Raw genomic sequence first — 26,989 nt, 5'->3', positions numbered from 1 at the left:
GTCGCATTTCCTGTTGAGACTGGGTGCAAAAAAATCCACTTTAGGGGTTCCCCAAAGGGTAAGGGCCTCTAGAAGGATTTCCTGAGCTGTTGGGAGATCATGCTCTGCCTACTCAGACCGTCTGACATCGTGTTCTCTTCTCCGGCTAGGTGAACAGCTGATGGAGAAATTCTGTTTCGTAGTATCGAAAACCACACCTCCATTGCCTCCATGCACAGTGGTAGTGACCCTACACCTCCTTTCTTGTTCAGGTAATGCATGGCCACTGTGTTGTCCATCATTACCAGGACGTTCTTCCCCTGTATGGACAGCAAAAAGCCACCAGTGCCAGTCGCCGTCAGCTAAAAAAAATGTGTGTGTAGCCTTGATTCTGAAGGGGACCAAAGGATGCTGATCAGAAGATCCCTCATGTGAGTCCCCATCCCGTTAGGGACAAAACTGTAACTAAAATGTTTCCCTATCATCACATTCTCTTGCGGGCCCACCACAGGAGATACTGTGTGACCTTGCTTGGGACCTGAAGAAGGTCTGTCATCCTGCTTGAGAACTATGATATGATATGAAATAAGTCATTTATACGTGCCTGTACACAAGTATTTCTAGGAGTGACAAGATAAGGGAGGGAAGACAGAGGGAGGACAAAACAAACGATCTTACTAGGCCTTGTGTCATTCAGATTGTGCAGTTGCGATACGCAAAGTGCAAGGTGGGAGTAAGAGGGTAAGTGCAAGGGGGAGGGAAAGCGAGAAGTGCAATCACGACAGCTTTGCTCTGAGTAAGTGCAGCCAGGGCAGTACGGTTATGGGTAAGTACAAGGAGACAGGGGACTGTAGGGTTCCAGATACAACCCCTAAGCGTGTTGTAGGTGCTGAGGCAATGCAGGGGGTACTGGTCGGAAAGGAACCTGTATGCAGTTAGACTCTGAAGGTAGCCAGGCAATCAGTCAGCACAGCAGACAGGTAGGTCAGCAAGGAAGAGAGACAGAAAGCAGAAGCGAAAAGGAACCATTGGGATCTGACGGCCCACTGTAGGGACTTCATCCTTAGGTGGATTTCTGGCACCAAAAAAATGAAGGATGCATGAGGTCAAGCAACCTCAGAAAATCTGAAGCCGGTTGATGTAGGGCATTTTGAAACTTAGTCACATATGCATGTTGAGCCGTTAACTCAGGAGGTGAACTACAGACCTGCTCCAATGAATTGCAGGTTTTGAGAGGGTGTCACCTGGGACTTCTTGAAATGGAGGGAGAACCCTATTTTTTGGAGAGAGTAGCAGGTGATGTTGAGATGTTGGAGAACCTGTTTGGAAGAACAAACTGACGATCCTTCCCCTCCTTAGATTCGCTGCCACTACTGCCAACAACTTGGAGAAGACCCTCGGGCGGAGGTCAGCCTGAAAGACAGTACTTGGAACTGATAATGAGAACTGCCAATGGCAAACTTTATGTACTTTCTGTGCTTGGGGTGTGACATCATCCAAGACCTGGAGCATAAGGGCCTGGAGAATTTGCGAAACAGTGACCATCTTGAATCTGTCCTTCCCGATTAACTTGTTCAAGCGTCTCAGGTCCAAGATGGGTCGCAGTCTTCGGTCATTCAGGGGAACCAGAAAATAGATGGAGTAACAATCTTGGTATTGCTCCACTACAAGTCCACTTTCCACTGCACCCTTCTCCAACAGAGAAGGAATCTCCTGCAGAAGCAGCGGATCTGGTTCCAGAATAGATTGCTTGCTTTGGGGACAATCTGGGGGTCTTTTTAGAAATGGAGATAATAAGTACCCTTGGGCCACTGTCTGAAGTGCCCAAGCATCTGAAGTAATGTCAACCTGTCTCCTACCAGAGCCCTGTGTGCAAAGCACTCAGAGGTTTTGGGGTTGTGGCTGTGGCAGAGGGCAATGAGGAGGTGGTTGCCCAAGCAGCTCTTCCTCAATGTCCTACATGAACATTTTTGATCAAAAGATGTGTAGAAACGAAAGGAACGCCCTCTCCAAGCCTGGGAAGGCAGGTGCTGCTACTGTTGTGGCTGACCGATTGCCATCCCAAAAGATTGTGCAGCCTCTTTAGAAGCCTGAAGCATCTCTAAACTGTCAGGTTAGACCCATCAAAAGACATGTCCAGAAGCCTTGACTGGACATCAGGGGCAAACCCAGACTTGCACAGCTATGCAAACCTCCTGATGACTGCACTTGAGCCCATAGAGCGACCAAGGCAGTCAGATGCATCAAGTTCTAATTGGAGTGATTGGCATGCTGCCTCCTTGCCATCACGAAAGATGTTGTTAAAGTAATCCTTCATCTCTCCTTCCGGTATGTTATCTGTTGCCTGGGTGATTACATTCCACAAACTGAATGTATATTTTGCTAATGTGCAAGATGCATTAATAGCCTTGAGGGCCATGCTCCCAGCAGAGAACACCTTTTGACTAGCATGTCATATTTCTTGTCAGCCCTGTCAGGTGTGATGGATTTTATTGTGGCCATTTACATAGCGCCCTTTTCCATTTGTATGGCCTCAATGCGCTTTGTAGTAGGAAACGCCCTCAGGGATCGAAGTCCAAATATTGGCAAGTTCTAAGAGGAGGCTTAAGATGCGTGTGTGCATTTGGCCAGGATTAGGGCATAGGAGGACTGGCTAGTCTCTGGTAAGCTACCCAAGAGGTCATGCATGTGGACGGGTGCTGAGGGAGGTTGTTAGGCAGAATTATATGCAGTACCCTTTGGAAACACCACTACAAGTGACAGTACAAATTCACCTTTGGTACAAGCCTGTACTACACAGTAAAGTGGTAGGGATGGCTGAGCAGGCAGACTTACCTCAAGAGTAAGTGAGCATTATCAATAGTTACACAAAGGACAGCAATTACTATGATTCAAACAAAAACTGACTCAAGGTTTCTTAGTAAAAGAATATACATTTATTTACACATCAGTTGTAAAACATTTCACTAATGTAAAGCAGTTGAAAAATCACACTCTTAATACACTACACCACACCCAATTGTTCTGGACAAGTTAGGCTCAAAATGAAGTGTGAGCAAAATGGCACTCCAGCAATTTAAAAGGGAGGGAAAGACAAAGTTAGGCAAGTATTGAACAACACCACCAAGTAAGTAGGCAGGGCAATCTAGAAAAAGGAACTACAGTGAGATTCAAGGGACCTGGCCCAAAGTCATTGGAACAGAGTCTTTGCTCAAGATCACACAGTTCAGGGTAGTTTGCGGTTAAGTCTTTGCCAAGAGTTCAGAACGAAGTTGGTCAGATGAAAGGTTACTTTAAAGAATGGAGTAGGACAAGCCCTCGGATTGGCAAAAGGTTTCACACTCTTTCACTGTGGATGAACGAAACGGACAACCGGATTTGAACAGTACCTTAAATGCCAAAGGCTGTAGCTGAGGCAAAAAAAAGTTCCTGGCAGGTCCTGCAGGCTCATGGTTCCTGAAGTGACTGTCAGAATGACATGAAGTAGGAAGACTGGAGGGTCCTGCACTGCCCAGGGAAGAAACCAGCAGCAGAGCAAAGCAACAAATAAAAGGTGCGCTCCTTAAAACGCAAGCAGGGTCCGTTCCTCCTGGCTATCCGGTTCACTGTAGCTCTTTACAGCAAATTCGACCGGAGAAGGGAGGCATGATGAGCAGTTTGGTAAACTGGTTGTTCCCACCAGCTCAAGGGGAGAAGATTCCTTGAAGATCTTCCCTGTCTTTGGAGTATGAAGATTTGGACCTGCAGCAGGGCTTCACCGGGCGGTTCAGTCATTGTAGGTGTCCTCTTCTGTCAGCTCCTCTTCGGTTCTTTTGTTCCAGTGGCGACTCTGCCTTTCCAGACCCAGAGACCTGCTTTTTATGCAGTTTTCCCCCATTCACACAGCCTGGCTGTCAATCACACAGCAGGGTGGCTGTCCAGCCGGGACAGTCACCACAGCCAATCATATTAGAGTGTGACATGGGTCTACAAGGAGACCCTGTGCAGGGAGTCCTAAACCCCTCCCTCAAATCCTGCCCCCTCCAGACATACAGGCACCTAAGGAGGGCTTCTGTGTCGAAGCCTGCGAAAGGACGGCGAACAAAGGAACCAAACTTGGTTTGGCGCGCAGAGAAAAACACGAGAAAGACTTTTACAAAAAGAAACTGCAAATAAATCCAGCCGGAACCGTATAACACCGGATATGGTCTAGCGGGTTTAAGTTTGAGGCTACCAAGATAGCCTAAACAATACCAGGGCTATTTAAGATAACCGCGGTAGGAAAAATAGGCTAGTTACCACTGCCACCAGCCAAGTCTTAATGAAAAGGGAGTGAAACAATGCTCCAAGAGAAACAGACAAAAATGGATAAGTATTAACCCTTTCCAGCACTCTGTGTAAGATAGTTTGTACTGGGTCTGTGAGTTTTAAAAGAGACTAATAAAGTCAATGGCAACTTTACATGTTCTGGGAGACAGTAGTCAGCCCCAGAAAATGGAGTCGGGTTGGGAAACCAAAAAGACAACCCTGTGTCACCGCACTGAAGGTGCTGTGTAACACACAGTAAAAAGATAATGCCTATGGAGTAGGTGAGGCTCCACAGTCTATGAACACAAAGAATGTTAAATACACACAGCAAAACACATGTAAGAGTGGGGAGTGGGAAAAAAAGGCTCACACTCTTACCAGGTGAAAAAAAAATCCTAGAAATCCAGCAAAGCTGCTGGGGGGAAATTAGCCATTCTGGAGAATTCTCCCTAACAGAGGTCATGACAGAGCGCTATTGCAGAAGAGTGGATATGTACCCAGCTAGACCAAAATTAGATAAGCAGCTGCCTTGGAAGTGGAGATAGCCGCTGGTACCACCCAGCTCTCTGGATTAAGGTGCCTGGAGAGAAATTCAGGATCAATAGATGGTCTATATTTTCTCACCAAATCCTTATTGACAGCAGGAGTGGTGTTGGGCTTTCGCCAGTTCTCCAAGATGGTGGATTTGAGTGCTGAATGAAAAGGCAGCACAAGTTCATTGGGAGGGTCTTAATCAAGGATGTTGGGAGGTCATCCTGAACTATGTCCTTTGCATGATGCCCCCAACCCAAATACACAGTAACCTTGTTCCTAAATGTCCTGAATGCAGCATTTGGAAGGCATTTATGTCAGGTGAAGCAAATTCCACTTCAGGGGAAGTGGCCAAGCCACTGGCTTCTTTAAGGCAAGTAGCCAAGTCCTCCTAATGAGATTCCTCAGAAATTAGCTCTTCCTGGACATTAGATGTGTTAAAACGTTTGTTTCTGACGGGTATTACATCATCTTCCAGATCTTACTCAAAAATAGGTTCAAAAGACTTTTAGAAATCCTTCTTCGATTGTGGTTTAAAGCCATCAGTTGGATCCGAGGTCGACGTCGAGGACTTCAAAGCGAAGTCCTTCGTTAATAAAGGTATTGAAGCCTTTGGCTTTGATGCACTCCCTATGGTCGAAACTGACTTGGGCTTTTGGGCACACGGTTTTAAGCCTTGAAAGTTCCCTGCCTGCTTTTGAAGGTGTGATGGGATCGCTATCATTTTTTTCGCCTCTTTCCAGGGACCAGGAGGAGACACTTTTTTGAAACAACATCCATAATTTTCTGACAGAACTTTTCCCAATAGGCTGGTGAGGCAGACTTATCTGGGAAATGTACCTGTCTCTTGTTAGGTGAGGAGTCAGAAGCCGATGAACGATGGCGGCTCTTCTTTGATCTTTTTTGTGAAGACGGAAAATTACACAAATCGCTCCTTGACCACAGCCACTTTGAGTGTGTGGAGCATTTTTTAGGCCTTTTGGGGTGATGTGTCCTTCGAACTTCTGTCTTCAGAAGATGTCCTCTTCAAAGGAGTAGAGGAGCGAGATTTTGAGACTGATTGGCCTATCGTGAGTTTTCGTCTTCCGCTCTTTCAAGGCCTTGTTAGTCATCGACTGGCAGGAGCCACACTCAATGATTGACAATCTGTTGGTTGCCGCCATGACCATTAGTCTAGCATGAGAGCAGTCAGAGCACGGAAACTGCTCTCCTGAACATCCATAAGGATCTGCTCTCTAACCTTGATTCTAATCTCCCCTCTGTCCTTGTCTTATTCAATCTCTCCTTTGCCTTTAACACGTTCAACCATGCCATCCTGCTCAATCGTCTCCGTGATAACCTCGGTATCACCGATCAGGCCCTCGCCTGACTGACCTTGTTCCTCTCTGATCGACCCTCCCATGTCCAACTTGCGTCCTTCCTTTCTTCTATCTCACTCTCTACCTGTGGCGTTCCCTAGGGTTCTAACCTCTCTCCCTGGCTGTTCAACCTATACGTGGCACCACTCGCCCATCACATTGCTGCTCTCTGCTCCAACTTTCAGTGTTATGCGGATGACACTCAGCTCGTTTTCAGGCTACCCTCTGCCACCTCTTCTATTTCTCTCATCTCTGACTGTCTGCTATCCAGGAGTGATGTGCCGACAATGATCTCTGCTTCAATGTCAGTAAGACTGAGATTCTCCTCATCGGCACACCTGCACCCTCCTTTCCTGTCACTCTCTGGCCGGCCTCCCTTGGTCCACTTCCTGCTCCCACCTGTGAGGCTAAGAACCTCAGGGTCATCTTCGACTCCACACTCTGCTTTTCTCCTCACATCTCCGATGTCTCTAAGAAGTCATGCTACCAACTGCACCTCCTCAGAGGTATTCTTCCTTTCCTCTCCTTCCCCTAGAAGCTCACTGTCTCTAGAGCTCTGGTTCTCTCTAGACTGGACAACTGCAACAACCTCTTTCTAAATCTGCCTGCTTCTATTCTCTGCCCTCTGCAACACATCCAGAACAGGACTGCGAGACTTGTCTACGGCCTCAAGCCCAGGGATTGTATCTCTCCAGCCCTGAATTCTCTGCATTGGCTCGCAGTGGCTGGAAGGATTATGTTCCAGACCCTCTGCATTGTCTACAAGGCCTTCTGGGGCCTGGGTCCCCAATACCCCAATCTCTCAAACTCTCGCTGCGTAAATACCTTCCCACTCAAGCTCTTCGCTCCTCCACCTCCAACTCCCTCACGGTCAGTCACTTCTCCAAGCAGCAAGTTGGTGGTAGATCTCTTTCTTCGGCTGTGCCTCGCTCTGGAACATCCTCCATGCCTCTCTTGAGGAGTACCATCTCTGGTTCCGGAAGCACCCCAGACCTTCCTCTTTGCTTCTGCCTTCTACCTTCCTTGTCCCTGCCGATTTCCTGTCTGATAGTGCACTGGTCACCTGGCAACCCTCTGGTTTCGGGCCCAGGTCCCTGCCCGCCCAGTTGCACACCTGCACTGCCTCCTGGCAACCCTTGCACTTGGGTCTGTATCTGTAACTCTACAGTCCCCCTACCTGCACTTTGGACACCTGCGGTCTACACTTACCCTTGCACCTGCCACCAGCTGGCTGCACTTCTTGTTATTGTTTTGATCCCATGTACAACACTACCCCCTCCCCTTTCCCCTGACACTTTTGCCCTCCCCCGCACTTGGGTGATCTCAATGTCACTTGGCCTAGTAAGATCGCTGTCTCTGTCTTCCCTCTGTTCCCCCTTCCTTGCCTTTTCGCGCCTTGAAACACTTGTGTATAGGCGCGTTACAAATGCCATATCATATGTCATATCATATCTTGTGCTCTTTACCGAGGCACCAGAGGCATATCCTGTGCGGCTCTGTGATCAACATCTTTAAGTCACAGTCCGCAAATCTCTTAAAACCTGTCTTCGGAATAGACAGATCTCAAAGAAATAAGTAGACAAAAACACTGAGGCAAGTGGAATAGTTCTGAGCATGTGCTGTGCATGCAGAAAAAAGAGAACTGAGGCAACAAGCGCAGTGCTTTTTATCTATACCATCGTCAATGTCACATCTGAGCGCAGGAATGGAAACAACTGAGGGACATCGACTCGACCCCGCCGCACTGCGCCCTCTGCTGTCAGAAAATGTCCAAAACTGCAAGCAGAATATCGGTTATCAAAGATGAGGAATCAGCAGTAGGACACAATCCCTTAGAAAAGAGACTCCTAAGAAAATTGTAATCTAAGAAGGATCCACAAGACCATGTGAAGGTCTGTAGAAATAACTTGTAACAGTCAAGCTTGTGATTATTCCTGGGAGGGCATTATCAGGAAACGTACTTCTCCATGGTAGAAGAGTCTTTATACCTGATCAAAAAGGACAGAATTCCTTAATACCCATTGTCCATGCTTAGATAAAGGAAGTAAAACACGCTCTGAAAGACCTGTGGAAGTGGCAGATGTCTTGATCCATAAGAACGCAGGTCAGAGGAAGAGAGAGACCATGGAGTGGTCTGGAGAGTATATATAAAAACCTTTATGAGAATAAACCAAAACACCTGAAAGAGTCAACTGACCATGGAGAGTTCATTCTCATAACACTTCCTGGAGGGGACTTTCCAGGAAAACATGTTATGTGTCATTGTAGAGTTTGGCTGGACATTGATAGAGGGTTGCAGACGATTGTTGTTTGCCAGGACTTTAGAACATTTCTGTGCAAGTATTGGGTAAGTCAAGAGCCTAAAAAGCATATCAAGAATATGTTTGAACTTTGTCAATCCCCACCTTTTGGCTTGGTCTATTAGAATAGCGTGTCTGAAGGAACAGAGGCTTGTAAGATTTATTTAGTTATACATTTATAGCAGCGCACCAAATCCTCAGGTATCAGGGTGCGAGTTAGAGTAAGTGCGAAGTGAAACATTCTTCATCGTGCAAGTCCCAGCATAAGGGTTGCAGCATACAGAACGTTCTTGAAAAGCATATATTGACACAGCCTCACCTCATGTTACAGGGGCTACAACAGTTACACAGGGTAAATCAGGTAGGTGCATAGTCTGGCACGTTAATCCTCATTGTATGGGGGCTACAGTTAGACAGGGTAAATCAGGTAGCTGCATAGTCTGCAAGCCACACCTCATGGTACGGGTGCTAAAACAGTTATAAATGGTATGTCAGGTAGCTGCATAGTCTGGCAAGCCACTCCTCATGGTACAGGGGATTAAACAATTATACAGGGTAGATCGGGTAGGTGCACAGTCTGGCAAGCCACACCTCATGGTACGGGGGCTACAACAGATATGCAGGTAATGTTACGGATAGGTATGATAAATAAGCGGCGCAGGCTGGATGAGGAGTCAAATACGGTAATTACAGTTGGGTAAAATGCAAAAACACCACAATGCAGGATGATAGGTCAAAGATGGTAGTTGCGGATGGGTGAGGATGCAACATATCTAACGCGGCTGACAGGGTAAGTAAGAGGTGGTCAGCTAGGTACACAAGCTGCGTTTGAAGGTGGTGACATTCAATACATCGGAGGTGCATCAGAAGCACAGATCAGGGTCACGATACAGCACAGCACAATAGACACATTGGATAGATTAACAGCTAACGCAAAGTGTGTGTAGGCAGCATGATACATCTTCTGCAGCCTGAGGCTATGATTTTTATAGTAAATAATGTCAGGTTGGGATCGAACGCAGAGCCGTGTTGCTGTAAATGCAGAGTTACAATCATGCTAGTAGCCGATGCGTGTGCTGAGAGCAGACGGCAGGGCTCATCTTCCATAGCAGAAATAGAGCGCTGGAGATGCTGAGGATGCGGCTGCAATAGGGTGGGGCGGCCAGCATGCCAGACAGTCCCGGACAGGGCAAGAAAGGCATCATGGCCCTTAGAAGCGGCCCTTCGGAATGGACCGGGTGCCCCTGTGACTGAGACCTTTTATGTTGGAGGGACACTATACCTTGAAGTGAAGGGGGCCCCCGGAGAACCCTGCTTTATGTTGTTCCATTCTTGAACCTGTTTGAAAAATCTTATTATTATTTTTAGGCCATTCCCTTAGATTCCCTAAGCAGTTTTCAACCTAAACTCGGTATCACAAATAGCAAATACAGGTACGCTAACTCAAAAACCTCCCTTGTTCCAATTTCCTAGAATCGATACGCCATTTAGTTTCCTGGACCACTGATTAACGGTAAAGTCACTGTCCAGTTCACATTCCCATTTGGCTTTGAGTGTCACAGATATGGAGCTTTGGTAAATAATATCTCTAAGAGCAGCAAAGCATCTAGAAGATACCCCCTAGCATTACCCCATTGAAGGGGCAAGTTGGCCAATGGTGAACTAAAGACTGGCTTTGGCTTTGTCAATTTTATTGCCTTGTCCAAGCAACATTTCACTTTTATGGATTGCCAAATGTTGTAGCGTGATACATTTAATCATGTTTGCAGTTTCTCAAAAGAGAAGAATACATAATGTTGCACAAACATCAGATAATACTTAACACTTCATGTGCCTCAATCATCCCATACAAAGGTTTTTCCTTCAGTTTTAAACTTGATACTATCCCAATGTTATATTCTTTGTGGAAATTTGGATTAATGAGTAGGAGAGCATGCATCTTTATCAAACTATGACACAATGCAGGTGTTACAGACCAAAACCAGATTGTTAGGAGTTACCATTGAAAAAAACATTAAGCGGCGGTCGATTCTGAACTGTATAAAAACTTTTCAAAGTTAATCAGATTACTTGAAATTGTATTTGGAATATTTCAATGTAAGGTATCTAGACAGAGTCACAGTGAAGGATAAATACCCCCTTAGACTAATCTCGGACATCGTGGAGGCTATCCGTGATGCTACCATCATCACTTAATTGGATCTTAGGGGAGAATACCACCTAATACACATTAGATCCGGGGAGTGAACAAAAGCTTTTAGAACATCTTAAGGGCATTTTGAGGATATCGTTGTATAACAGACAAAACAACACAAAATGCAGCAATGTTTCCTTCTCGCCACACAGACAGTGCCCTTCACCTTTGTATAAGGTGTCTGCTCATTTGCAGGTTTTAACTTTTAAGTGAAAAGCATTTAGCCGAGGCCTGGTCAGAACAATCTGATGATATGTAGTTGAGACTATAACAAGATACTCGGCTAATCCACCAGCAGGACACAGCGGTAGTTCTATTACTAAGCCTAGCAGCACGAGTGGTATTGGTTTTATTAATACTTCTGCTACTGGTAGCAGTGCTACTAGTGCTGGTCATAGCAATGCTACCAATGCCAGTAATGTTAGTACGGTAGTAGTGATAGTTATACAAGTAGTAGAAGTGCTGCAAGTACTACTGCTGCTGGCAACAATGTTACTGTTACTACCAGTACTACTAGTAACACTGGTTTTAATATTGTTGGTAACAGTTATTATACTTTTTTTATAATTATTAATTATCACTAATAGTAGCACTACTACTTCTGGAACTAGTACTATTAGTGGGGAAGGATTCATAAGTGAGGGGACTTGTTGGTATAAAGTAAAACAAATTGACATTTTATTTTGTACTTCGTTCAGGCTGAATTTTATCTAATCCTATGATGAAACTTCCTATTTTAGAGCTTGAATACTGCTCTCAAAATGGAGGACAACCACTACAAGAAACATGCTTACAATAAGTCTTGAAAATAAGACAGATGGGAAAATAATTTGCTGGAAAATTGTCAGAGGATAGAACATTAACCTTTATGAATAACATATAAAATTGCAGAGAGGCAGTTTATCCCCAACTGGGATTCAGAGGGGTTGTGAATGACATCTGATAGAAATCAAGAGTGAAACTTTTCTATTTTCTTTTCTATGTCATCTCACAGAACCTAGAGGTGAAATGTTCCCTGCAGTTGAAAGCTACTCATCTATAATGTTATGTTGTATATGGCCTGCCTGCCCCTCTTTCCCACCCCCTTTGCTGTCCTTTATGGGCCCGCAATTAGAGGGGTTAGAGTGGAGGCACGAGGGACCACACACCATCAAACATACGAAAGTCCTCGTTACGAGTCATGTGGTGTGAGAAAAATAGCAGTAAAGTCAGTGATATCAACACTGCGACTTTACCACCAATTTCCAGCACTGCCAAATTCCAGGTTTGGGGGTAAAATAGAGGCAATACCTCCAACACTTGCAGGATGTTTTTCCTCCACTTTACCACCATAAAATGGAGTTCACAGCAGGCAGTATAACCACCTACAGTAAAACCACATTTGAGTTCTTTGGAGTCCAGAAATTAAGTTTGACACTACCATTCTGGCATGCACAATCAGGCTGATTTACAATGATGGCTAATGGTAGAATCAGTACAACATTTAATGTGGTCACGTGCCCCCCCCCAACCCCACCACATGGCACCATAAAATAAAATGCAAGGTAGAAATCCATTGGAACTTTGGGACTGCAAGATCAAAAACTGCCCAGTTCCTTAGCACCTCACGACTCTCTAAATGGGCACATTAGTAGAGAGTAGGCCTCTCAGTGCTTGAACTGCCTTATGTGCCGGACAACTAATCTTAAACTAAATTCAGACCCTTAAACAGGGGACATGATTAATGGTATTCCTTTGACTGGTAATGTGTTTTATGGGCTATGGGGTCCTTTACTCCATAGGGTCTCATGTGTTTTTCCTGTGTGTGTTACACAGCACCCTCCGTGCAGTAACAGAGGGGTGTCATAGTGACACCCCACCATAGACTCCATTCCCTGGGACTGACTACTGTCTCCCAGGGCATGTAAAGTCACCATTGGCTTTACTAGTCCCAAATTATTAACAGAAACCAGTACAAACCATCATATTGTGGACCTACTGGTCGGGGCAATTCGATTGCCCCGGGGTCTGTTAGTCGAGGGGGCACGTCTCCGTCCCCCCTGATCGAGTTTTGGCTGGTGGCAGTGGAAACTACCTTTTATATTTGACCGCAAATATTTTCCTATGGGATTTTCCCATTGTTCGAGGCTACCAACTTTAATTATTTAATTCTCATAGCCTCGAACATACCGCCGGTTTATTTAATTAATATTAATTCTCCGGTTGGTATTTTTTGCCAAGACTCGATTCTAAAATGGCATTTGTGTTCTCTTCTGTGACTCTAACCCAAGTCGAGCCCTTTGTTCCACTTCTCCACAGAAGCCCCCAAAAGTGGTGCCACTCTGTCTGGGTACCACAGGGGGTGTGGGAGGGGGTTTAGGCACCCTGGACCGAGTTACCTTGGTAACTCAGGTCGCACTCTTGTGTGATTGGCCCAAGTGGTGAGCCGGCAGGCTCACCACTTAGCATGTTTGAGTGACAGCTAGGCTGAGTGAATTGGGGTTTTCTGCATAAAAGCAGGGCTTTGGGGACTGGAACTTCAGAAGTCGCCACAGGACCTGAGAATCCGACGAGGGAGAAGCTGAGCCGACCTACCACGACGACACCACCGGTGGAGCCCTGCATAACCGACTCACCACTTCCCGACGACAGAGAAGATCTCCCCGGCTGGAGAGGCTTCTTCCCCTGACTGGTGGGCACAACCAGTTTTCCTTTCTTTCTTCGCACCCCAGCCCGGTTTGTGGTCGAACTGCCCGTGCCAAGCACCCCGGCAGCCAGATAGCCACTCCCCACTGAACCGCGAATCACCGGACCGCTCCTTGTACCTGAGAAACTCAGCGGCTGGTTTCTTCCCTGGCAGTGCAACGGATTCCTGTCTTCCTCCACGACGAGATCCTCTCTTCCCCCAGACGAAGCACCGACTTGCACCAGCTGCCAGAAACAACTTCCCCCGCTGGAGTGTTCTCACCACTTTAAGGTACCATGTCCGCCAGGCCTCCCTTTCTAAAGATTGCTACAAGGTAATAATAACTCCTTAACCTTCTGGACTGGGCTGGCTGCCTTGACCCTCTAACTGGTCCCTTTCTGTGGTCCAACTCATTTTTGAACCTTTACAAGACTTTTGTGAACTGCAACCGTGTGACCTTGGACACATTTCGTTTGGATCCTCTGAAAGTGGATCTGGCCTCTTGAACTCTAACTTCACGGTTTTACCTTGCCTTCTTCTCTTGTTGTGTTCTTGAAAAAGTGTTGGGATCTGTTTCAATTTGTTCTCTGCTTTTCTCTCCCCTTTTAAAACGAACTATTAGAGTGCTATCTACGTTAAGCGCTCACCGCTGTCTGAAAATAAGTGGGGCTTTACTTAAGACTTGTCTAATATTCTTTTAAGGGTGTGTATATCTTTCAGTGACCGTGTTTTTGAATTGCTTACTATTAGTGCCTGTGTGTTTTTCTAGATGTGATTTTAAATAAATAATTATATCTCTTTTACACCAAGCCCTGGTCATTGTTTACTTGTTCTATTGTGTGCCCTTGACCTATTGTGAATACTCTGTATACTGCCTAACTCTTCTTGAGGGAAGTCTGACTGCTCAGCCACAGCTACCAAGTGAATCTGTGTGTTACAGACTGCTACCAAGTGGGTTTACTGCCAAACACCTGTAGTCCTAAATCTTTTGCAGTGGTCCCAGAGGGAACTGCACAGGTTTCAGCCTAACATTATCCTATAGCCTTTGTGGGGTTCACATGGACATTATATGGGGTAACATTAACATAACATAACATAATGCCCTCTCACTGCATTCTTATAAGTGAAAAACTGAAATACATTTCAATGTAAAATGTCTTTACTTGCCATTCCTTTAATTTCTGGTCAAGAAAGGCAATTCATTTGCATAATTATTACCCTTCATTACAAGTAACAATAATGAAAGGACCAACATTTAATGGACACCGAACTTAGTACCCACAAATTACAAATACAACGAAACAATGAAAGTGTAGGTGAGAAAAGGGAGAGGGTTGAGGTAGGATGCAAAAAGGGTAAACTGGATGTAGTGTGAGGAGAATTATTCCCAATTGCAAAACTAATTACATGGAGACTGCAATGCAGTTTTAATAAAAATAAAACAGTGAAGTAATCACCAGTTGAAACTCAGAGAAATTTATCAGCCTTTAGTATCGTAATTCCCTCCAAAACAAGTTCTTCAATTTGCTTCTGAGGGGAAACATTTTACAGTGAATCTTTGCAACTGTTTTGAAAGTAAAACACCAGTTTACGGGTGTGTGATTTTTGTCACAATGTAGCAATATGAGCTGTGACAAATCTGGACTTTTCATCCCTTCTCCCCACCCCTTTTATTTGTGATACTATTTTGGATTCACAGATCAGTGACATTTACTCAATCCCTTTGGCTTCAGGTAATGCTGAATCTCACATGAACTCCACTGTCAAAGAGGAAAGATACACTCCTTTTGTTTCTGATCACGTACATAAACCCACAAGGAACTTTGAATCAGAGAGAAAGAATCCTAAACAGAGGAGAACTTCTGACAGGAAGATTTCCTGGAGGGGCAGAGCTATGCTAGACCACAGAGCCGGCAGTGGTGTGGAGAACGAGTGGATCACTAGCCGTATGCCGGAAAACTGGCGTCCTGATCAACTGAGAAGCCAAGGACAAGAGAGAGACTGAGACAGTAAAACAAACGTCTCATCTGATATTACTGCCACACGGGAGCCGTGGTGGGCCTTGTGCCCGTCAACTGATGCAGAGACTAGTCTTCAGGGGAGAGCCTGGATTCCTGAGCTCTGCATAAAAAGTACATTAGCTGCCGAGCAGCAGAAGGGAAGAGAATACTCCCAAAGAGGTAACGCCGCTGCGAGGGACGAACAGAGGTATCGAAAGCTATGACTGTTACAGGAGTCCGATAAACCCAAGCAGGCAGAGGCCCTATTTAAGTTGAGTTAAAACAAGCTTATTAGAGAGCCAGAGGACTTTTTGAGAACCCTGAGAAGCCGAGAGACACTAATCTTCGAGGCGAGAGAAGCTGCAAGGGTTGCAGAACTGAGAAAACCCAAACGGGCAGATGCCCCACCGAGAGCGAGTTAAAATAAGCCTGTCAAGAGGGCCAGAGGTTTTTGGGAAGTCCAAGAACTACAAAATATAACTAACAGAACTGGAGAGAGAGAGAACACGGAGGGTTCCAGTCCATAAGTATAAAACTAGAACATTCTCAAGCACCAAGTCAGAAATGGTGTGATGGTATTAGAACGAAACCTTTCTTCCTGGAGAGAGAGAATCATAGGGAATTGAGATTTGGATGGGGTGTGGCCTGAGCTCATGCAGCAAGGCTGTAACTGCTTGGATCTCCCACTGCAATCCTTCTCAGATCCTTCTAGCGGCAACTAGAGCTGTCTTCCCTTACATCAATTGACATTGACTTATAGGAGAAGGAACAAGTTACTTACCTGTAACTGTTGTTCTCCAGCATGGGTCTGGCTTGGATTCACATGCTCATGAATATTCCCCGTCGTCAGGCTGGGAATCCTCGGTAAAGAAAACATCAGTATCATGTTTTGTTTCTGATCTGTCTTTCTTAGTAGTGACCAATCACTGATCTCTGGGTCATACTGCCCCAAGCCAATGACTGCCCTCTGCCTAAGCCCAGCCTCCGGCAGCCATCCTCAGATTTGGTAGCACGCCAAGTGGCAGTATGACCAAGTGAATAGCCGCAGAGGGATAGGCGGGAGGGTTCGCATGTGAATCCATGCCAGACCCATGCTGGAGAACAACAGTTACAGGTAAGTAACTTGTTCCTTCTCCAGCATGGGGTCTGGCATGGATTCACATGCTCATGAATAAAAGAATACATAGCAGTATACACATGCACAACCACGGGAGGTGGCAACAGGCTCAACATTAAGCAATACAACAACTCAAGATTAAGCATCTCTTACCTCCTCACCAGGCTCCCCTTAAGCGAACAGGTTGAGCAGCACTGCTTGGCCGACCCTGAACTCCTCCCTGGAGTCCCGATCGACGCAGTAGAATCTTTAGAAGGTGTGCGTCGACCTCCACGTAGCAGCCCTGCAGATGTCCAGCAGGGGTACACCAGACAGGAATGCCGTGGTAGCAGCGATCGCTCTGGTCGAATGGGCTCTCGAACGGCCGGGCAGCGGTCGGTTTGCCAACCAGTGACAATGCATGATGCAGCCGGAGAGCCATCTGGAAATGGAAGTCTTCGAGAGAGCCTTCCCTTGATTCACAGCCCGAGGTTCACGAATAGCTGTGACGTCTTCCGAAAACTCTTCGTGCGGTCCACGTAGAACTTCAGCGCTCTAGCTACATCCAGCGAGTGCAAAGTCCGCTCGGCCGGCGTCAAAGGCGACGGGAAGAAAACTGGTAACACCAAGGGCTCGTTGAGGTGGAAGTCCGACGGCACCTTAGGCATGAAGGAGGGGTGTGCCGTAAGCACTACCCTTGTGTCATGAAAAGTCAAGTATGGAGGCTTGCAAGATAGGGCCTGAATCTCTCCCACTCGTCGTGCAGAGGTGATGGCCATGAGGAACGCTGTCTTCCATGACAGGAACTTCAAGGGCGCCGAGTGCATAGGCTCGAATGGGGCTCCCATGAGCCCAGTCTGCACCACATTAAGTTCCCACGCCGGGGCAGGAGCCTTCACTGGCGGGAATGAACGGAATAGTCCCTTCATAAATTCCTTTACCAGGCGATGAGACCACAAGGACGCCCGTCCCGTAGTCCTGGTATATAGGGAGATGGCAGCCAGATGTATTTTTATGGAGGCGTGAGCCAGTCCAGCTTTGGCCAGCGACAGTAAGTACAGCAGCACTTGAGGAGCCGTAATCCGCAGAGGGTTAATCTTCTGTGCACGGCACCAGACAGAGAACCTCTTCCATTTATGACCGTAACACTTGAGAGTTGAGGACGCACTGGCCTTTGCAAGAACCTCTCTGCAATCAGCCAGGATATCGTACCCTCCAAACTCTAGCGCTGCAGGAGCCAGGCCTGCAAGTTCAGCGACTGTGGGTCGTGGTGTAGAATGGCACCTCCTTCTCTAGAAAGAAGATCCGCGTCCGCCGGCAGCTTGACTGGTGGGGACGTTGACAAGTCCAGAAGGTCCGGGAACCAGATCTGCCTCGGCCATGCCGGTGCGACGAGGATCATCCTGCACCTGGACATCTTGAGCTGGCTGATGAGGCGGAGCAGCAACGGCAACGGAGGGAACGCGTATAGAAACAGGCCGTCCCAAGGGAACGAGAAAGCATCGCCCATGCTCCTCGGCTGTGGGAACCTGCTGGCGAACCTCTGGCACTTGGAGTTCTTCGCCGTCGCGAACAGGTCGATCTGGGGTTTGCCCCATCGTTGGAAGAGCCGATCCACTTGATCCAGGCGCAGTTCCCACTCGTGGCACGAGCGCAGCTCCCTGCTGAGTGAGTCGGCAATGGTGTTTTTTATTCCTGCCAGGTGGAAGGGAACCAGAAACATCCCCTGGGCGACGGCCCAGTGCCACAGATCCTGGGCCTCCTTGGATAGGGATGGGGATCTGGTGCCTCCCTGCTTCCGTATGTAAAACATCGTGGTGGTGTTGTTGGTGAAGATCCTCACCACCTTGTCCTTGAGGCACGGGAGGAACGACTTGAGTGCCCAGAACACTGCACGGGGCTCCAAGATGTTGATGTGAAGAGACCTCTCCTACGGGAGCCAAAGGCCTCTTGCGTGGAGATCTCCGGTGTGGGCCCCCCAACCCTCCAGAGAAGCGTCCGTAGTCACCGTCTCCTGAAACGCCGGGGTTTGAAAGTCTGTGCCCGTCGTGAGGTGAGCCCGGGTGCCCCACCATAGGATCGCCCACCGGAACTCCTCGTCGAGGGGAATCCTGTCCTCGAAGCAGCCCCCTGCCTGAACCCAGCGGGCGTCGAGGAACTCCTGTAGCGGACGCATCTGAAGTCTGCAAAGGGGTACAAGGTAGATGCATGAGTACATCATCCCGAGAATGGACTTGATGGACCTCACCCTGGCCACGTCCGTGGCTAACAGTCGCCGCACCTTGCCCAAGATGGTTTTGGTCCTTTCCTCTGAAGGGGAGGCCAATTGCTCCACTGTATCGAGCTTCGCCCCCAAAAACAGTGCTACTTGTGACGGAACCAGGTGGGATTTGGGGTAGTTGATGGAGAACCCCAGCTCCGCGAGCAACCGGACGGTCCTCGCCGTATGATCGACGGCGAGTTCCCTTGACCTTGCCTGGATTAGCCAGTCGTCCAGGTAGGGGTAGACGTGGATCCCCTGCAGGCGCAGCCGCGCCGCCACTGGTGCCAGGCACTTGGTGAAAACCATGGGTGCCGACTTTAATCCGAACGGTTTTGGGCTCTGAATTGGTAATGGCGTCCTTGAACCACAAACCTGAGGAACTTCCTGTGCCTTTCTAGAATGGGGATGTGGAAGTAGGCATCCTCCAGGTCCAGCGACGATAGGAAGTCGCCTTCCTCCAGCTGTCCCCGTACGTGCTGGAGGGTGACCATCCTGAATTTCTGCGCCTTGATGTATTTGTTTAACCGACGCAGGTCTAGGATGGGGCGCCAACCGCCTGTCTTCTTCCTGACAAGGAAGTACCTTGAGTACACTCCCGAGCCCTGGAGCCTCCTGGGGGCGAGCTCGATGGCACCTTTCCTGAGCATCGCCTTTACCTCCAACAGCAGTTGAGGGACGTGATTCTCCTTCCTGGCCAAGGGAGAAATGCGAGGGCACTTCTTTAGGAATTCCAGTGAGTGCCCTTTGGCCAGGGTGTCCAACACCCAACAATCGGTGGAGATGGACTCCCACACCCTGACGAACTTCGTCAGTCGGCCTCCCACTGGGGTGCTTCGGTGGGGGCCCGACCACCCGGCCGGGTCAGCCTTGCTTGGACGCGGCATTGCCGCCTTGGCCTCCTTGGCGACGACGGCGGGAAACCCCTTGCTTGCCGCGACCTCTGTAGGCCTCCTGGGAAGAGGAGCGGGCCGCCTGGCGGTAGGTGGAGGAGCCACTGCTGGATCCCTTGGAGGCACCCTGTCTGCCTCCAGAGCTCCGAAAGAGCCGTCGCTGCTGAAGCACTCCAAGGGCCCGGTCCGTCTCTGAGTCGGTCTTGATGGCCTGTAGAGACTCATCCACTGTCTTACTGAAGAAGTTGTTGCCGTCGAACGGCATGTCCAACACTCTGGTCTGGACGTCCTGGCGAAAATCTGTCGCCTTGAGCCATCCTCGTCCTCGGAGGCAAACTCTGTTGCCCAGTTGGCGAAATCCGGTATCGGCAATGTCCGTTGCCACCGTAATGACGTGATCCGTCGCCACCTCGCCCTCCTGCAGAATTTCTAGGGCCTCCGCCCTTTTGTCATCAGGCAGGAAATCTAGCAGGGGAGCTATCTTGAACCAGAGCTCCCTGTCGTAGCGGGCCACGATCGCTAAGGCACTGGCCGCCTTAATCGTCGTCGCCGCTGACAAGATGACCCGTCGTCCCATGGAGTCCAACTTCTTGCCCTCGCTGTCCGGTGGGGAAGTTGAAGTTGAAGCCGCCGCCCCCGCTGCCTTCTCCTTAGCCGCTGCCAAGACGACCGAGTCCGGCGTGGGCTGGGCCCTGAGGCACAAGGGGGCGGAGAGGGGTGGACTCTCCTCCGCTTGTTCGGAGGGTTTCCTGACGGGCCTGGATCTGGATCCTCCGTCGAGGTCCGTGGTAATCTCGTCCTTATCTCAGTATATAAGGATTGGATTGCCAACAAAATGGCCGCCGAGCTATCCTGGGGCTCGGGCAATGGCTGCGACGGACGGGATGGCTGTTCCACTGGGCCCTGTTTGTCCTCCTCGTCGCTATCTTCGATCACGTCAGCAGGGACTGTCCCCTGGGATCGAACCTTCTCGAACCTCTCGTTGATGCCTATGGACCTTTCGTTGAGGCCCCTCTCAATCTCCACCAGTTCCTCCTCAGAGGCTGATTCCGTGTCTGTAGCAGCCACCGCCCCCCCCTCTTTTTCAGCCGGGGGCTTCACGGGGGTCTTGGCGGTGGGCTGGAAAGAGGATTCCCTCCGCAAGGCAGGGATACTCTGGGTCCAGAGGCCGTTTACATTGGCGTAGTCTCAGCCGGCTCCGCCAGGGTCGCAGAGACCACTTCGGTAGAGGCCTTAGCCTGGTGGATCAAGGCCCTCACCACCTTAGGTCCGTCCTGGGCCTTCGCCTTGAGGGGAGGGTCAACGCCTCACTCCCCTTTCGAGATCGACAGGGTCCGCTCCAGCGGCTTACCCGGGTTCTCGGACTTCCTCTTCCCCGAACCAGAGCGCTGGCTCGTGGTCGAACGTGCAGAGGAAGTAGCGCCCGCTTGGCAACCGAAGAGCCTGACCTTTCGGCGCTCCCGGAGCCCGCGGACTCGCAGTACTTGGCCTTCTATTGGGCCCCCGTCGCTGGGGCGCCCTCAAAGGACTTAGAAGCCTTCTCACTTGCTGTGCCCTTCTCCAGCCAGGAGGCGAGGCGGGAACGACGATCTTGTTTGGTCCGTTCCGAAAGATTCTTGCAGAACGCACAGTCCTTCTCCACCTGCGTCTTGTCCCCATGGAGGCAGTAGAGACATCGCGAATGATCGTCCTCCTTGAAGACGTTATATAATCCGCATCCAGGGCAATTCCTGAACAGCTTGGATCCGAGCATCAAGCTTCCTTTGTCCTGGGCCATGTCCGTTGAGGTAGGCCGCAGATCTTCCGGAATCCTCCAAGAAGTGTAAACTCGACGAAAACTTCACCCTTGGGGGCGTAGAAGAATTCTGAAACGGAAGTAGAAACGGTGGAGCTTGAGGCTCGATTAAACCTAAAAAATGAGAAAATCTCCTGAAAAAGCGTGAAAACGCAGTAAAAAAACTCGAGAGATAAACACGAGGACTCCCAACACTTGAGCGTGTGGTAAAAATCTGAAGATGGCTGCCGGAGGCGGGGCTTAGGGAGAGGGCAGTCATTGGCTGGGGGCAGTATGACCCAGAGATCAGTGATTGGTCACTACTAAGAAAGACAGATCAGAAACGAAACTGATACTGATTTTTTCTTTACCGAGGATTCCCAGCCTGACGACGGGGAATATTCATGAGCATGTGAATCCATGCCAGACCCCATGCTGGAGAAATGAGTGCCCGCCTATATAGCCCTTCTTCGCCAAAAATCAGATCATTGAGAACTTTGGTCCGAAACTCGGGTCCAGTGGAACGCAAGATGGCAGTCGCAGCAATCCTGTGAGATCTCCCTGGCGGCTTATTAACACAGTGGGCTGTGTTATTGATTGCAGGCAAGTCATACCTCACAGATTTTTTTTCACCTGCTAAATTGCCTAGTGGAGGCGGCGACCCGCGAGGGCAGCTGTGCTGGCCTTGAGACCTTACCTGCAGCGCTGTCGGGCACGCAGGCTGAGACGTGCACCCTACCTCCAGCTGAATGTAGACGTGGGGCGAATGCTGGTGGCTGCCGCACCTCCGGAGTTGCAGTTTACCCAGGAGGGCCGCCTGTATCTCTGACGCCTGTGCACTGAGCGGGATTGCCGCTTGCTGCATGTGTGCTGTGGTGAAATCAATCATTTGGTCACCTGCGGAACCCGTGAGACACCGCCTGTGGATGTCTTGAGGAATGCGGCCCCGCCTGGAGGGACTGCGAGCACCGGTACCGGCTACCTCCTTCGGTACTCCTGCTGTCACTGCCTAGCCGCCCAATAACCTGGACCTCTCCGGCCATACTTTTACTGAGTACGCACTGACCTTGCGTCTTTTCTGGGTTGCGCTGGGACACGGCCTGACTGCTTGGCGGGGGACATCCTGTGAATGCAGTGGACTTGCAGGGCGCTACCTTGAGGCACATACTGACTCATGAGATACTGGTAACGCACGTTTGCCTGACCTCTCGAGGTGGCATGTACATGAGCTTTTGGGAGCTGGTTCCACCTAATATTGCAATGCCAGAGAATTCTCCTTATGGTGATGGCAACTGTGTTTAGGAATCCCTAATATTACTATCTGCCTGGCCTGCGAGGGACACCCACTGTAACTGAAGTCACATCAGGAGAGAGAAACTGTACTGTGTTGACAAGGCCCAGTTACACAATCCATCCTTAATTGAGTTATTCTGGTCATGCAGTGTGGTACTACACATACCAGCCTGCTCCTGTTTCAGACTCGTACAATGTCACCCACCAAGAATAAGGGCAAGCCAACCATCATGGACTAATTTGTAGGCCAGTGTAAACGTTGCGGTGCCCCCCAGACTTAGGACACTGAGTTGTCTGAGCTGCTCACCCGTGTACAGAACCCTCAGGAGGACCAGGTTCTTGCTGCGATAGCTTCCCTGCGGTCCTTGCTGGAGACCAGAATTGACAAGGTCAAAGTATATGTTCAACTTCTCCGGCAGGACATCAGACAACTGGCTGAGATGTTCACAACTGCGTAATTGGTGTTAAGACAACAGGCACCACCAAAGACCTTGTGGCACGGGTCAAAGAACTGTAAATTAGAAAAACATTGGAACTACATGCAGAGGATGCTGAGGGCAGGTTCCGCAAGAACAATATACGCGTGCTGGGTCTTCCGGAGTGTGCAGAAGGCCTGGACCCGACCTCATATGTTGAAAAATTGTTACTACAGGAAATTGGGCCTGGCAAGCTGTCACAAGGTTTTGCAGTTGAAAGAGCTCACTGATCCCGCCAAAAAAGACCTGTGCCTGGATTCCACCCCAGATCGGTTATAGCCAGGATCCTGGACTTCTGCGACAGAGAAATAATCCTAAAATATTCTAGGGATGGAGGCGAGATACAAAGGAACAGTTCCAAGATTGCTATTTACCCGGACAATACGCCTGCAGTTCAGAGGGCCAGAAATTCACCTGTGCCTGCTAAGGCCAGACTCAGACAACTGGGCCTCAAATATATGCTCATGTACCCTGCCAGGCTAAAGCTTCTTTACAACGGCAGATCAAACTATTTTGATAGTTCTGATGCGACGTCCATGTGGATGGAGCACAAAGATGTTTCTAGTAAGAGCAGTGCAATTAAAGTGCGATTCCACCAATTCCCACTATGCTGCCTGATGTCTCTGTGCCTTTGTGCTCCCCTTGCAGATGTGGGGAGGCCTTGTGTGAAGGGATCAAGGGATCCAAGTACTGTACTTTACTTATTCAAGTGGATGGGCCATTACTCCTGGTGTGACACCCAGAACGCCCCTGAACAATGTTACATTGACAATGACCCGAAGTCGCCTAAGATGCCCTTTCTTTTCAGTGGGGGCAATGCCCAGTTACCAACTGTTGGTCTTATCTGCCTTCTCAAAGTTGATACTGGGAGTCAGCCTGTTGCTCGTTTCCCCTACCTGGTACACCATGGCCAAATTCGGCCTTGGAGGTATGGGAATGCCTGAACAATATGTTTTTGTTGGGCATTGCTACATAGCTTTGTTGTTATCGTTATTATTATGTTTAATTCATGCATTACGGCTCACAAGGTGCTACTTTTGGGTAAGTGGGGGGCAATGAAGGTGCATTTATGGACTATCCATAACCATGCCAGTTGCATGGGTAACCAGGATACTGGTTTGACTACGCTGCTCAGGGGAAGGGGGTGGGTTGCGTGTGATTGTTGTGATATGTTGGTGGAGGGGCTACTTGAGCTCTGTTGGGGTTACATATTACATTACACAACAATGGGCCCCGTCAGAATATTAACCTGGAATGTGCGAGGGTTGGGTTCTTACCTTAACAGAAACAAGGTGAAATGTTACCTATAGCGTAAAAGAATATCCATAGCTTTAATCCAGGAGACCCACCTGCTGACTGACGAATATAAGGCGGTCTTGAATCACTGGGGTGGGACGGGTTATGGCGCCACATACTCCAAATTTCACTAGGGGAGTGCTTACATGGATTGATGGTTCGCTATCTCTCCAACTACTACAAGTGAAGATAGACAGGGAGGGGCGGTACTTAATCTTACAGGGTTATCTTGACCACAAAGAAATTTGCATTGTGAACTAATATTTTCCGAATCACAATACCCGGTCCCATGTACGTATGTACGTACGTACATTATGTAATTAAGTAGTGTCCAGACGCGAAGGTTTTTTTCAATGGGGGTACATTTTAAATGCGGCAGAGACGCTGCACTCGATAGATCGTCCCCTCCCTGTGGGGGTCCATCCCCGGCTACCATTGCTCTGAACGCAGCACTAACTGACCTAGATTTGGTGGATGTCTGGAGGTAACTGCACCCAAACACTTATTCCTTCTCCTCATCTCCCCACAGGCTACACAGCAGAATAGATTATTTCTTCTCTGGGCTGTGACAATTAGCCGAACTCGGCAGTGCTGAATATATGGGTTGCTTAATATCTGACCACTCCCCCCTTGGTGATTGAATGGAACATTATGAGTTCTAGACCCCCTATCCCGACGTGGCGCATGCCTGTTGGTGCTGTGACCAACGAAGCTTTCAAGAAAGCATTACAAGACTCTCTGACTCATTTCTTTGAACATAATGATGGGAGCGTGGATGAGTGGGGCACTATTTGGGAAACCATAAAGGTGGTGACTATGGCCGAGGTAATAGCGAGTGATGGGACATTCGCTGGACATTAAGTGTTACTCACTACAGTGACTAACGTACTCCTAGTCCATAGTCCCCTTCCCATCCAGTATGGGCGTCCCTCGTGAGGGACGGAAACGGAACTTATTTTCCACCAGAAAAAGATATTTCCCATTTAAATTTACTGGCACGTGGGGCGCGGCCTCCGTTAACACCTCCAACCAGCCCCTCACCTCAGTCCCCTTTCGACGTGTCGGCTGTATTACACTTTAACAACCTCACTTGTCTTATTTTAGGGGGATGGCTGGTGGGATGTATGGAGGAAAGGGGACTATGGACTAGGAGTACGTTAGTCACTTGGGTGAGTAACAATTACATTTATGTCCCATCCCCTTTCCTCCATCCTGTATTGGCGATTATAACTGACACACCGCCCTGGGGAGGAGAGCCTGACCCTCTAGGTAAATAGACTACACAGCACCGCTTGGACGAATGCTGCATCTGCCTTGGCACTGGTTTCCAAGCAGTAGTGTTTGCAAAAGGCCAAATGGGTGGCCCATGTTGCTGCACTGCTGATCACCTGCCAGGGAACGTAGTACTGGAACGCAACTCCGGTCGCCTTGGCTCTTACTGCATGCGCAAGCATTCCCTGTGGCGGATCCTTACATTGCAACTTGTATGCCTCCTGGATCGCTGCTGTCATCAATTGAGCTATGGATGTCTTGGAGGCTTGCTGCCCAGGCCTGGAGCCTCCAAATGTTACAAACTGTGCATCCAACTTGCGGATGCCCTTCCTTCTGTCCAGATAGAACTTCAACGCTCTCCTGACATCCAGACAGTGGAGCGTCTTCTCTGCTCCTTCCTTGGGGTCCGGGAAGAATGTGGGGAGCAGAATCTCCTTGTTGATATGAAAGGATGACACCAACTTTGGAAGGAACTTCGGGTGTGTGTGAAGCACAACCTATGTCTTTGTGGAACCTAGTGTATGGCTTTGAGGCGACTAACGCCTGGAGCTCCCCTGCGAGCTGACGTAAGACTGAACAGAAGGGCTGTCTTCAGAGTGACCAGTTTAATGTCTGCTATGGCCATGCGTTCGAATGGTTTGTGGGCTATAGCACTTAGCACCACGTTGAGGTCCCACACGGGATGCAGGCATTTGACCAGGGGATACAGCCTGGTCAGGCCCGTCAGGTGTTTCTTTACTATGGGATTGGCCGAAGACAATATAAGAGAGTCAGAGGGCCTGTATGCGCCAATAGCGGCCAGGTATGTCCGGCAGGTATCCACCTGGACCTCCGATCTGGCGAGATAGGCCAAGAATGATAAGACTTGGTCCATATTTTATCTGATCCATATTACAAACATTGCAAGTTCATTCTGAGTAATTTCCACTGACATTAGTGGACATGTGCTCCTCTATGGTCCCTGGTGAATAAGACCTGGGGTATATAATGTATAGAGGAGCACACTTCCACTTCTCAGTAGAAAAATACTCAGAATGAACTTTGGAACATTAGAGGTGTAACTACAAGTCTAGAAAAAAACGTTTTTAGATTTCCACTAAGCCTAATGCTTACGCTACACACAGCTTAGTAATCAATCACTTTTTAATTCTTTACCACTTATAGTGTTTTGTTAAATCACTTTGTTTATGTTTACATATGAATTTTATATTTGTATTAAGTATTTTGGATTGAAAGAACCTCTAGCAATTAATGCATGTCACAATGTATGTAATATAGATCAGATGAAAATATATGCAGGAGCATAAATTGTTAA

The 26,989-nt window shown here is 48.5% G+C and overlaps 1 protein-coding gene across 3 annotated transcripts in view; it reads right to left on the bottom strand.

Annotated features, from left to right (window-relative positions):
- The window catches only part of LOC138521307 (sodium channel protein type 4 subunit alpha-like), a 3,496,387-nt gene that overhangs the window by 742,906 nt on the left and 2,726,492 nt on the right, over positions 1–26,989 (bottom strand). The window lies entirely within an intron of this gene.

This window comes from Ambystoma mexicanum, chromosome 13 (genome assembly GCF_040938575.1).
Source record: "Ambystoma mexicanum isolate Mex_15411 chromosome 13, UKY_AmexF1_1, whole genome shotgun sequence".
In the NCBI taxonomy this organism is placed as follows: Eukaryota; Metazoa; Chordata; class Amphibia; order Caudata; family Ambystomatidae; genus Ambystoma; species Ambystoma mexicanum.
Note: the sequence above shows the minus strand (reverse complement) of the source record. Positions and strands in the feature narration are given on the sequence as shown.